This window comes from Dermacentor albipictus, chromosome 1, assembly GCF_038994185.2.
Source record: "Dermacentor albipictus isolate Rhodes 1998 colony chromosome 1, USDA_Dalb.pri_finalv2, whole genome shotgun sequence".
Taxonomy (NCBI): Eukaryota; Metazoa; Arthropoda; class Arachnida; order Ixodida; family Ixodidae; genus Dermacentor; species Dermacentor albipictus.
In genome coordinates, this window is record NC_091821.1 from 263,351,248 (window position 1) to 263,362,921 (window position 11,674).

The 11,674-nt window shown below is 45.0% G+C and overlaps 1 protein-coding gene across 2 annotated transcripts in view; it reads right to left on the bottom strand.

Annotated features, from left to right (window-relative positions):
- LOC135902871 (U-scoloptoxin(11)-Sm5a-like) overlaps window positions 1-2,010 on the bottom strand; it is a 192,093-nt gene extending 190,083 nt beyond the window's left edge. For both annotated transcript variants that reach the window (XM_065433139.2, XM_065433143.2), the window contains exon 1: window positions 1,898-2,010. The gene's annotated coding sequence lies outside the window, so the exon portion shown is untranslated. The remainder of the gene's footprint in view (window positions 1-1,897) is intronic.
- Between the last annotated feature and the right edge of the window lie 9,664 nt (window positions 2,011-11,674).

Consider the following 11,674-nt stretch of genomic DNA (forward strand, 5'->3'; position numbering starts at 1 on the left):
CCGTTGTTTTGTCTTCCACTACCTCTACTTTAAGTTCTCCTATCTCCGTTAAACATTTTTTTCTCTGTCTCTCCTAGTAACGCACAAATGTCATCAGTCCCTCACCTTCACCTAATCTATTCTGGGAAGAGTCGCTCGTTCCACGGGCGAATCAATAGACCGCTTTGTAGCGCCTTTCTTTAGAGCACACAGGGACCCTCACGGAGGCCAGCAATTTGAGACACTAACACGGTCTCATAAAGAAAAGTTTCCTTGCTTCCAGCTTTGGCTTTAGTTCATAAATGTCATTCGATTGTAGAGCGTCGTGCTATGCAGTTATGCGGTCTCTGACATCGAGCTTACCACCTCTAGAACTTGGCGCGTTCAGTGGGCGTGTGATTCGCCCACGCTCTTAGAAGCTGCCTTCCTCCCGTCTTCTACTTTCGCTTGATTTTACGAGGGCACCTTATTAGTATGCAGTCATTAATGCGGGGTATTTTTGTTTTATTGTAAAAGGACGCGTCATTTTTTTTAGATTAGGAATACGTGGCAAAGGCCAGTCAAAACGGCAGAAAACACACAGCGAGGCAAATACGCTTAATCCGCCTTTGTCGAGTTTCACTAATATTATTTGTGCAATGCCGTGTTTCCTTTTCTTCCTCGTTTTTAGCTGTTGTCGATCAATTAGGCCTTACACAAGCTTCGCAAAACGCGCCTTGATGGCCATCTGTATATTTGTGGACATCCTTATTTCTCGCTTTCTCTCTTACATCTCAGTATGTTAAAGGTGCATCGGCTGCTTGCTGGAAATGCGCCTGCTTTGGGTGATTTAAGAGCACGTTCCTTCATAGCGGCAGATCACGCGTTTCTACCGGCCCACGTTCTTCTCTTCAAAGCTCTGATACCAGCCGCTGACCCGAAATAGAGAAAACTCAAGAAGACTTATATTTCACTCTATATCAGCTTTGTTCCAGTGTATCCAGATCTTGTCCAAATCGTCTTTCCTTTTTTTTGTCAACGCTCAGTGAGACAACAGTTTTATTGTTATTTCGTTTTAAAAATCTGCTTTAGCCTAGTCTACTGAGGCTACGTGAATCACCGACGTACTCGGTAAGAGTTCCTGCTGAGAACTTCATCTTGCATTTTTTTTTCTTACGTTGTGAAACATCACCAAAAATCTGACATTTCTTGTCGGCGTAACGCCTCCAGCGGTCTTCAAAGATAAGTACGCAACATAGGCGGCTTATACAACTAGGTGAAGTGTGCAGAACACGATTACACCACTGGGCAAAATAAGCAAAACGCAACAAACAAATCGCGTTTCCGATGCCTGCACTCGGTTCGCGAGGCGTCGCATTTCGTAATAGTTCGCGACTTCGTAATAGAGCAACTTCTCGGAATACGCAAGAAAATATTTTTCTTCCTTGTGAACAACACGTCAAAGAACAGTGCCAAAAACAAAATAATGTGGAGGGGGGTGAATAATAATAATGCGAAGCCTCAGATAATCCCGCAGTGGAAATTCTCGAAAGAATATTTCCTAGCAAAGGTGGTGTCGATGTTCCCGCTCCAGTATAACACCATACTTCTTGGTCCACAATTTAGAAACAGTTATTCGTACGTGAGTGCACGCTTTTATGTTCTTCTCTTTCTATCGATAAGGCATCTTTGTGGCGCCTTTTAAAACGCCTGTTTCATTACATTCTTTTTTTAATTACACAACACCTTCCATTGCGTTAATCGGCGTGCACTACTGATAATGCTGTGGATATTCTTTCGCTCAATCAACGAATAGGAAACGGGGAAAACTGAACCAAAAAAACCTCCTCACACTTGGCGCGCGCGCGCGCGGCGCGCGGCGGGAGCGCCCAAGTTGAGGAGGCGGCAAAGAAGAGGAAGGAGCGTGCTGCCCGCTCACCGCTTGTCGGGATGAAGCGCAACGAAGTCGAAGGCGAGAGACGGGACACCTCGGAGCGCCGGGACCTTCGTTCGCCGGTTTGCGGGCTGTCGTCGGACTGATTCAGCACCGGTGCCCCAACCCGACGTTGTTCAACTCCCCGCGCGTTCCGCGCCCGGGTCCATCTCTATTGGGCCCGGGCCTATCACGTGGGCCGCGGCTGCACCAATCGCGGATCGCGGCCGCCTCACATGCACCTGCGGTGGCGTCCCGTCGAGGGCGCACTGAGGTGATGCGGGAGAGAGGCGTTGTAGTAAACTGCCGAGCGCACTACGCCAGAGTTCATCGCAGGTCATTAAGATTTTAGGCCCGCTCAAGAGCGCATTTTCGGTCGCCGCCGATTCGATGCGGGGGCGGGAAAACTGCGAGCGGAGTTTGGGCCTCTGGCAAAACACCGGTGTATCTCTTTGCCCTTTCACACTCACTTCGGTAGCAAGATGACGAGAGCAGTCTTTGGCGTCCGCGACGGTGCCGCTTTTATAACTTTTGCAGCCACTGCACTCACTGCTAATTAAAGAAACTGGATGCATTATAAGTAGCATGTGTGCAAACACCACTGTAAAGCTCTACATCCTGAGACACACACTGCCAACGTTTACCCGCCGTGGTGAGTTAATGGCGATGGCGCTGCGCTGCTAAGCAAGAGGCCGCGGGATGAATTCCCTGCCGAAGAGGCCGCATTTAGATGGGGGCGAAATGCGAAAACGAATGTGTCACCTACATGGGCTGAACGTTAAAGAACCCTAGGTGGTCGAAAATAATCCGGAGTCCCCTACTTCGGCGTGCCTCAAAATCAGATCGTGGTTTTGGGGCGTAAAAACTCAATAATTTCATGATTTTTTTTATACACTCACCCTCCCACACACCTTCTCCCCTCACACAAACACACGTGCGTACACACTGCGCGTGCATGCATGCACGTCCCAGGCCGGAGAAAAAAAATGTTTTTTGTGTATTACGCAAGAACAATTGGTACAATATGACCATGCCATTTTATAAGAAATACCTATAAAGATTACGGTAGCATATTATTTATTATGTGTGAACTTCTGTCTCGAAATCCTGTCCTCGTCCGTTTCCGTTTCGCCTCTGTCGCCGGCTACTGTTAGTCTTTTTCCAAACAGTATTGACTTTTAGAATGTAGTCAGCAATGCACCGAACTGGCAGAGCTGCTGTTCTGTTTACTTAAATTATCACGTAATGGTCCCCGAATGCATGCAATATTATAATAGTCATGCTACCCAGTAGCACTCGACAACAAGTATATATAAATACGAATTTCATTTCATTTCATTTCATTTATTATACCGTCAAGGCCTGTGAAGGCTCTACAGGGGGGAATGGGTTACAAGTAAATTCAAAAAGTAAGTCTTGCAAAAGAAAAATATACAACATAAAAGTACAATTTGACAAATAGTTTAGTAGGAATACAATGAGCAATTACAAAATGTATTACAAAGAAGGACAATATACACAAGCACATTAAACAGCATTCTAGCAAGTAACGTTGGTTAAGGCATCATGAAACAAAACATTATCACTAATGGACACAATGTTTGCGGGAAGGTGGTTCTACTCTAGTGATGTTCGAGGTACGAATGACTGAGAAAATGTATTTGCGCTGCAAGAAGGGACGTGAACCTAGTAAGAATGATCGATGCGACGAGATACGTAGTGTGGAGTATGGATGAATACATCACGTAGTGTTGTGTGGTGAAAATTTTTGTGAAATAATGATAAATGGGAGACTTTACGTCAAGCTGCCAGAGATGGAAGAGAAAAGCTAGTTTTCATGGCTGTTACGCTGGCAGTTCTGTTACAATTCGAAAGAATAAAACGAGCAGCGTTATTCTCAACTAATTCTAGTGCGTTAATTAAGTTTAGGTTATTAGAGTCCCAGACTGATGTAGCGTATTCTAATTTAGGGCGTATTAGTGTTTCATAAAGCAATAATTTCAAAGAGTGCGGAGCCTTAAAAAAGTTTCGCCTTAAGTAACCAAGAGCGCGGTTAGCATTGTTCACTATATTAGTAATGTGCGTTGTCCAGGTAAGGTCGTATGTAATATGAATTCCTAAGTATTTGTACGAAGTTACCTGTTCTAAAGGAAGACAATTTAAATAGTACACCTGAGAGACGTTAGGTGTCCTATATACACTTGTTAACACACTTGTTAACATTTAATTCCATTAGCCACAAACTGCACCAGTTAGATATTATATCAAGGTCCGATTGAAGACGGTTAGTATCACAATCCGTAGTTATTTCTCTAAAGATAACACAATCAACCGCGAAGAGATGAATGTTGGAAGTCACTTGTGAAAGAAGGTCGTTAATGTATATTAAGAACAACTAAGGACCGAGAACCGATCCCTGGGGCACTCCGGAAGCAACAGAGCACACCGGTGAATTGCAGCCGTTAGCACTAACGTATTGTGAGCGATGAACCAGAAAATATTCTATCCATTTTAAGAGATTAGCATCAATATTCAAATGGGTTAGTTTGTGGACTAGAAGTTTGTGACAGACTTTATCGACTGCGTTCGAGAAGTCTAGAAATATGCAGTCGGCGCATGATGAACGATCAAGAATTCGATGCAACTGATGAGTGAAGGATACGAGTTGAGTCTCGCATGAGTATTATTTCCTAAAGCCATGCTGTGCAGGGGAACAAAATGTGTTATGTTCAAGAAAGTCGACGAGGTTTGTGAATACAATGTGTTCTAGAAGTTTGCAGCACGTGCTGGTAAGAGAGATGGGGCGATAGTTGGTTGCTATGTTTTTGATACCAGATTTGTGGAGCGGAACCACCTTTCCGACCTTCCACTGATAAGGCAAAGTGCTGGTGCTGAGTGATTGTTGAAAATTTTTGGTTAGTATTATAGAACTGTATGTGGAAATGTTTTTTAGGAACTTGGTGTTAATTGTGTCAAAGTCAGGTGAAGAATTGTAGTCGAGCTTGTCAATAAGTTTAGCAACACCAGATGTATGAACTATTACTGGAAACATGACTGGATAATCATAGTTACGTAACTCGGGAAGTTGTTTATTTAGAGCTCCCGAAAAATTCTTGAGAAAGGCTTCGTTAAGGTGATCTGCAGCACCATTTTTAGGAACAGGCTGCCAGTAGAGTCGTTTAGTAAGGTTCCATTATTTTCCAAAATTCTTAATGCTAGTTCAAAGAATAGATGGAACAGTAACAGCGAGAAAAGTACGTTTAGCAAGTTTTAAAGCTTGAATATATTCATTAGAAGCCGCCTTGTATGCCGTCCAACGAGAAGCACTCACGGACAACTTAGCTGAGCGATAGATAGGCTTTTCACGGTTAGAAAGTCGTTTAATGCGAGCGTTATACCAGGGGGCTTGTGAGTTAGAAGTTAAGATACGGCTGGGAACATACTTGTTCATTAGTTCATTTACTTTGTGAGCAAACAGGTCCCAATTAGTTTGCACAGAACGGTCATCAAAGTTCATTATGAATGTGTCAAGAAACGTATGTAACTCGTCATTGATGGCCCCGAAGTTTGCTCTACTATAGTCGAGTATTGTTTTCTTTTTCTTGATATTTTTCGGATGGTTGGCACTAATTGTAAAATGCATTGCAGAATGGTCACTTAAAGGCGGAAGGAAGGTAATGTTGGAAGTTAGTTTATGTTCATTAGTAAGTACTAGGTCGAGAGTGTTTCATATAGTAGAAGTATTCCGAGTTAAGGGGGTTGAGTGACCACTTGCGAAAAGGAAAAAGGGGAACATAAATCTTAAAATTCCTTCGCCTGAGACGAAAAAGGGAGTAATGAAGAAGGCTGAGAGTTCCATTTAATGTTCGGGAAGTTAGTCATCTAACAAGTGAAGGAGCGATGATGGAAAGCGTGATGATACGTTATTAATTACATCATGCAATTCACTAACGAATGTGGGCGAGAAAGAAGGAGATCGATAGCATACGCCTATAATTGCCTTCTGGTGATGAATGTTAAATGAAGCCCAGACGATTTCGAGGTGAGTAGCAACAGAAATTCGTGAAGAAGAACATCATTCGTGACGTTCTTGAATACGAATAGTCAGGGTTCGCGAAGAAAAACGAGACCGGATTTCACAGGGCATCAGTATTTGTGTTTCCCGGTGCCAGGCACTGCCAGCAACATCTTTTCTTACGTCGTAACTTAGTTGCTGCTAATAATATGACCAGAAAGCAAATAACCTTCAGCCAAATAGCTACTCATAAGCAGTCATTTATAACGACGTCATGTGTCTAAGATTGGACGGAAACTGGGCTGGCTGCTCGCACTAATTACAGGGTAAACATTCCGAGAGGAAAGCCTGAGAGCACTTGGGGCTCAGAAGGCAAAAATTAAAAAAAAATAAATTATGGGGTTTCACGTGCCAAAACCACTTTCTGATTATGAGGCACGCCGTAGTGGAGGACTCCGGAAATTTCGAACACCGGGGGTTTTTCAACGTGCACCTAAATCTAAGTACAGGGGTGTTTTCGCATTTCGCCCCCATCGAAATGCGGCCCCCGTGGCCGAGATTCGATCCCGCGACCTCGTGCGCAGCAGCCCAACACCATAGCCACTGAGCAACCACGGCGGGTCTCAGAAAGCAGGCGGGACGATGGCGACGCCGGTAGTGAGCGCTGCCAGCCAATGAGGTAGTTGCTCTCTCTAGCATAGCTCACATATTCATCAACTTTGCTAAGTACCAAATCCACGAGCCTCCCTATGCCTACCGAAATTGACAACATAATACTCGAAATATTTCTGCTTCCCGATTCTGGGGTAGCAAACAATAAGAAACTTGGTTAGCGCTGTGTTTGTTAAGAACCATCTGAACTAATCATGACACTGCTCGTTTTGTGCAAGTTTATTAACTTACTGAGGTGCCTTCTATACCTAACGTGGCTTGCGTTTCCTAGTACCCTTTATACGCAAGAAAAGCTACTAAAAGGGCTCGTCAAGCATCTCAAACACGAAGCACGAACGGACCAAGCGACAGGATCCTTTAAATACATGCACCCGTGCCTACAAACTTGTAAAAGGCAATTAATTCGCTGCTTCGAATGCGCTGTACATTCAGCACTGAAACACGGCATGATCCATGCCGGTAGAGGTCAATCAGCGCTCTACGCTGTGAACAGGAGCCGTTCGACGCAGCAGACACTGGACAGAGTAATTAAAGATACAAGGACAACAAACGTTAAGTCAACACTAGTAATTCTTAGTAATACAGTAACTTCCCGCATTATTCTTAAAATATAGATGCCAGTAAGTTTAACTAAGATTAACTGGGGGATCAAGTGGCGAGGTTGGAAACACTCGCTTCGGGCTGCTCCCATATGCTCTACTTTATAAACAAAGGCGTTATCACTGATGAAATTATTTATTTATTTATTTATTTATTTATTTATTTATTTATTTATTTATTTATTTATTTAGTTATTGGTACCTCAAATACCCCATTTGGGGTTTTACATGAGGGGTGGGCATATTTAGATATTTTCAATAAATGCCTTGAACGATGAATGACTGGAGTGGAGCACCGCTTCAGCAGGTAGATGATTCCAGTCTTTCGCTGTTTGAATGAAGAAAGAGTTAAGATGAGCGGAGGTGCGAGCTGGATGGGGATAAACAGCCTTTGAATGGCTATGACGGGATGAAGTGCGATGCAGGCATGATGTCGGTCTGATGAATTAGTGAGTGATAAAATTTGTAAAAGAGGCACAGTCTTGCTGTTTTGCGGCACTGCTCGAGGGTTGGAAAGTTCAGAGATGATTTAAGTTTAGTAACGCTAGTGTGGTAAGAGTAGTCAGAATTAATGAACCTTGCTGCACGATTCTGTATGGATTCTAGTGCTGTTGCCAGGTTAGATTGGTGTGGGTCCCACACTGAGCATGCGTATTCTAGTTTGGGTCGAACGATTGTTAAGTATGCGAGTAGTTCTAGTGAGTGTGGAACAAGACGTAGATTACGGCGCAGGTAGCTTAGTACACGATTGGCATCATTGCTAATGTTGCAAATGTGCGAGGACCAACTGAGGTTATTGGACAAGTCACAGCACATATTTCCAAACCGGCGATAATGTAATTAGCTCAAATAAATGATTGGCGACGGTGGAAAGTAAGTGTTGACGTTTTTTTGACGTTGAGGGACATTAGCCAATTATTACACCAAGTTTCGATGACGTTAAGGTCGGACTGGAGAGCGCGAGAATCAGCGTCGTTAGTAATAGGACGATAGATTACACAATCATCAGCAAATAAACGAATTTTGGAAGAACAACCTATCGGTAAGTCATTAATGTATATTAAGAAGAGTAGTGGCCCCAGGACTGTGCCTTGTGGCGCGCCAGAGATAACGGGTGATAAGGTAGACGAGCATTGGTTAGCGTAAACGAACTGTTGACGGTTAATGAGAAAGTTGCCTATCCATTGGAGAACACGAGGGTTAAGATTAAGACATGATAGTGATACCCAAAGCCACGAAAAAGAATAAGCAAGATATAAATAGTGGAGAATGCGAAGTCGAAATTAAGCATGAATTCGAAGAAAAAGAAAGCATGAGCAGACATATCTCTCAGCCAAATTATATTTTCATCTTTGATTGCTTCATATTCCGAATCGCAACGTCGTCGATAAGATTAGCAAGGAACGAAATACCAAAAACACTCTTCTGTCTCATTCATGCAGTGTACAGCGCAGATTTCACCATATTTTCTCCACTACCCGCAAATCAACCAAGTGAAAGCGAGCAGGCTGTACCACAAACGAGACACTCGTTATTGGGTGGAGCGAACACACATATGACGGTGTTGCAGGATTAAGTCTTGGCTAGCAGGGCCACGGTTCAACCGGGCTTAATATAAACTAGTACCCCAATTCAGTAGGCTTGCGCAATGTGTCCTGCACGTAATTTTAGGAGCGAAGCGTGCCAAGCGTTCTTGGAGACCAGAACAACTTGGAGCAGACAAATGCAAATAACGGAGCCATCAGTTTCTGAGTGTCGGAACCGCTTTTGGCCGGGATACGCATCTCTCGCGGAGCGCGTGTGCCTTGGCGCCCGTCGCCGCCTCTGCACGGCCCCGTTCTGTTTCCGCGCACCAAGCGCCGCGGCTTCCTGCGCACCTCTCAGAGCAGGTGTGTCGCAAACGAGACGTATAACTGCGCGTCACTACCTGACGTGTGCGACAGACTCGCTTGTCTCTCCCCTGCCACGAGCCTTTCCTAGCTGTCTTCAAAAATACATAGCAAGGGAAAACGGTTCATTTCGCGCTCGTGCGAGCAATCACGTTGCTGCTCCGGAACAACACACTGAGGCTCTTTGTTTATTCTGACCGACCGCATGTGTGTGCCTAAACGTATGTATAAGGTTGGTTTGGACTAAGTACTCTTGAATTGGGATGAGGCGCCGAAGTGCTACAAGACCGATCCTGCTTCCTTTGAGAGTTTATGGGGAAAAGCCCCTAGAGGGACGCGTATTCATTTCCTCCTCTTTTTTGCTTTTTTTTGCTTTTTCTTTTTTGCAGCAGTGCATTGTATATTTCAGAAAAGCCGCTCTTACTCTTCTCCACGCCCACCCGCTGCACGCGCACAAGCACACATACGCTCGCCTACTCAACACTTCCTCATAAAGTTGTTACCCTTGTTTTAATGGTCTGAAACTACATTTCGTCAGTATAATTTTTTTCGCCTCCGAGAGATAAAGTCTCCAAACATATTTCCAAGGCAGGTTACAATGCTTTGAATTGTGGGGTTTTACGTGCCAAAACCACGATTTGATTATGAGGCACGCCATAGTTGCGGACTCCGGAATAATTTTGACCAACAGGGGATCTTTAACGTGGCCCCAACGCATGAGACACGGGCATCTTTGCATTTCGCCCCCATTGAAATGCGACCACCGCGGCCGGGATTTGATACCGCGACCGATGGTGCTTAGTAGCGCAGCACCATAGCCACTAAGCCACCGCGGCGGGTCAGGTTACAATGCTGTTCTCTAGGTTATGTCGTGCTTGAGAAAGGCATAATCTAGACTCAGACTTTTATGTTGGACGATAAGACTTTCCGCAAACTTTCTTAGCCGAAGCTCTCTGGTTTGGCAGTGGCTGCTGCTGTCGGCTGCTGGGTCGGTCGGCATCTCGACCGGATAATGTGTGGAGGTTGTATGCGCTCCTATAGAAGTGCCGCCAAGCGGGCTAATATAACCCCTGCAGTCCGACCGACAAAGTTGTTCTAGTAAGCGCACCTCTGTTTCGTGTAAAAAAAAAGCGTAAATTCCTACATAAAACCTCAGCGTATGATGTTGGCTCATAGGTATATTTAAAGCACTCTGACCTCTTAATAGAATAGCGCATTATATTTAGAAGATTATTTGATTTACTTGATTTGCTTTAATTTAGCAACTCCTTCGCTAGCGATGTTCCTCCCCTGTCTTCTCCCATATCGGAGGCAAGAGACCGCGTAAGGTTTACGTCACTAGCACATCCTACTTTTAAAGCAACGCTCTGTTTGCCACTTCCCCCGACCCGACTTTGCCAGTGCTGGCTGTTTACTATCTTGCCAAGTAGAGGTCAGTTTGGTTCACTGGGTTGTGCCACAGAGCATCAGCAACTGCATGTGCCCGCTGAGTGTGTGCCCAATCTTCAACAATACCGCAGAATGGGCATAGGTATGTTCCCGAATAGGCATGCAGAACAATAGTCAAGAAAAGAAGAAACCGGTAAAAAAAGAAAAGGCGACCACAGAGAAGTGAAAAAAAAAGAAGTCGATAATAGAATCAGCCGAATGTGGAGAAAGAAGTGAAGTGAGCGAAACGGGACCAGAGAGAGAGAGAAAGGCAAAGGAAAGACAGGGAGGTTAACCAGAGATTATCTCCGGTTGGCTACCCTGTACTGGGGGAGGGGAAAGGGGAAGCGATAGGTGAGAGGGAGAAGGATTAAAAAAAAGAAACTACACACACACGCACGTACACACAAACTGTTTCTGTGGGCACTGTCACGCAGCCCGCAAAGGCGTTCCTACTGTGATGCAGTGCACCGTACAATCCCGAGTCACACAGTGAAGTCACAATCTGTCAGAAAGTCCAGTGTCTTTTAAATACCGCAGCAGTGCCTTCATAGCCGATCGCGCTGATGTTCGCGTAGGCCAGTGTCCAAGGATCTTGTTTTCTGACAGTGGGCGCTTGTCCAGTTTGTCTAGGGTGGCTGAGAGGACTGCTCTTTGCGGGTTGAAACGAGAGCACTCACAAAGAAGGTGCGCGATTGTTTCATTGCACCCGCAGAAGTCACAAAGTGGGTTGTCGGACATTCCGATAAGAAAGGAGTACGCATTTGAAAATGCTACTCCAAGCCATAGACGAACTAGAAGGGTACAGTCGCGTCGTGGAAGTTCGGGCGGAATACGGAGTTGTAAAGTAGGGTCCAGGGTATGAAGTCGTGCACTTCTGAAATCGGATGAATTCCACTGAGCTAATGTCAGGTCGTTTGCCAGTACGGCAAGTTTTTTCGCTGCGTCGGCTCTCGAAAGAGGAATGGCAACGCACCTGACGCCATCATGGGCAGATCGGGCAGCTGCGTCTGCTCGATCATTGCCGTGTATGCCACAGTGACTAGGCAACCACTGATATATGATATCGTGTCCTTCGTCAACTGTGCGATGGTGTACTTCTCTGATCTCTGCGACGAGCTGTTCATGTGATCCATGGCGCAGTGCTGAGAGTACACTCTGTAGGGCTGCCTTGGAATCA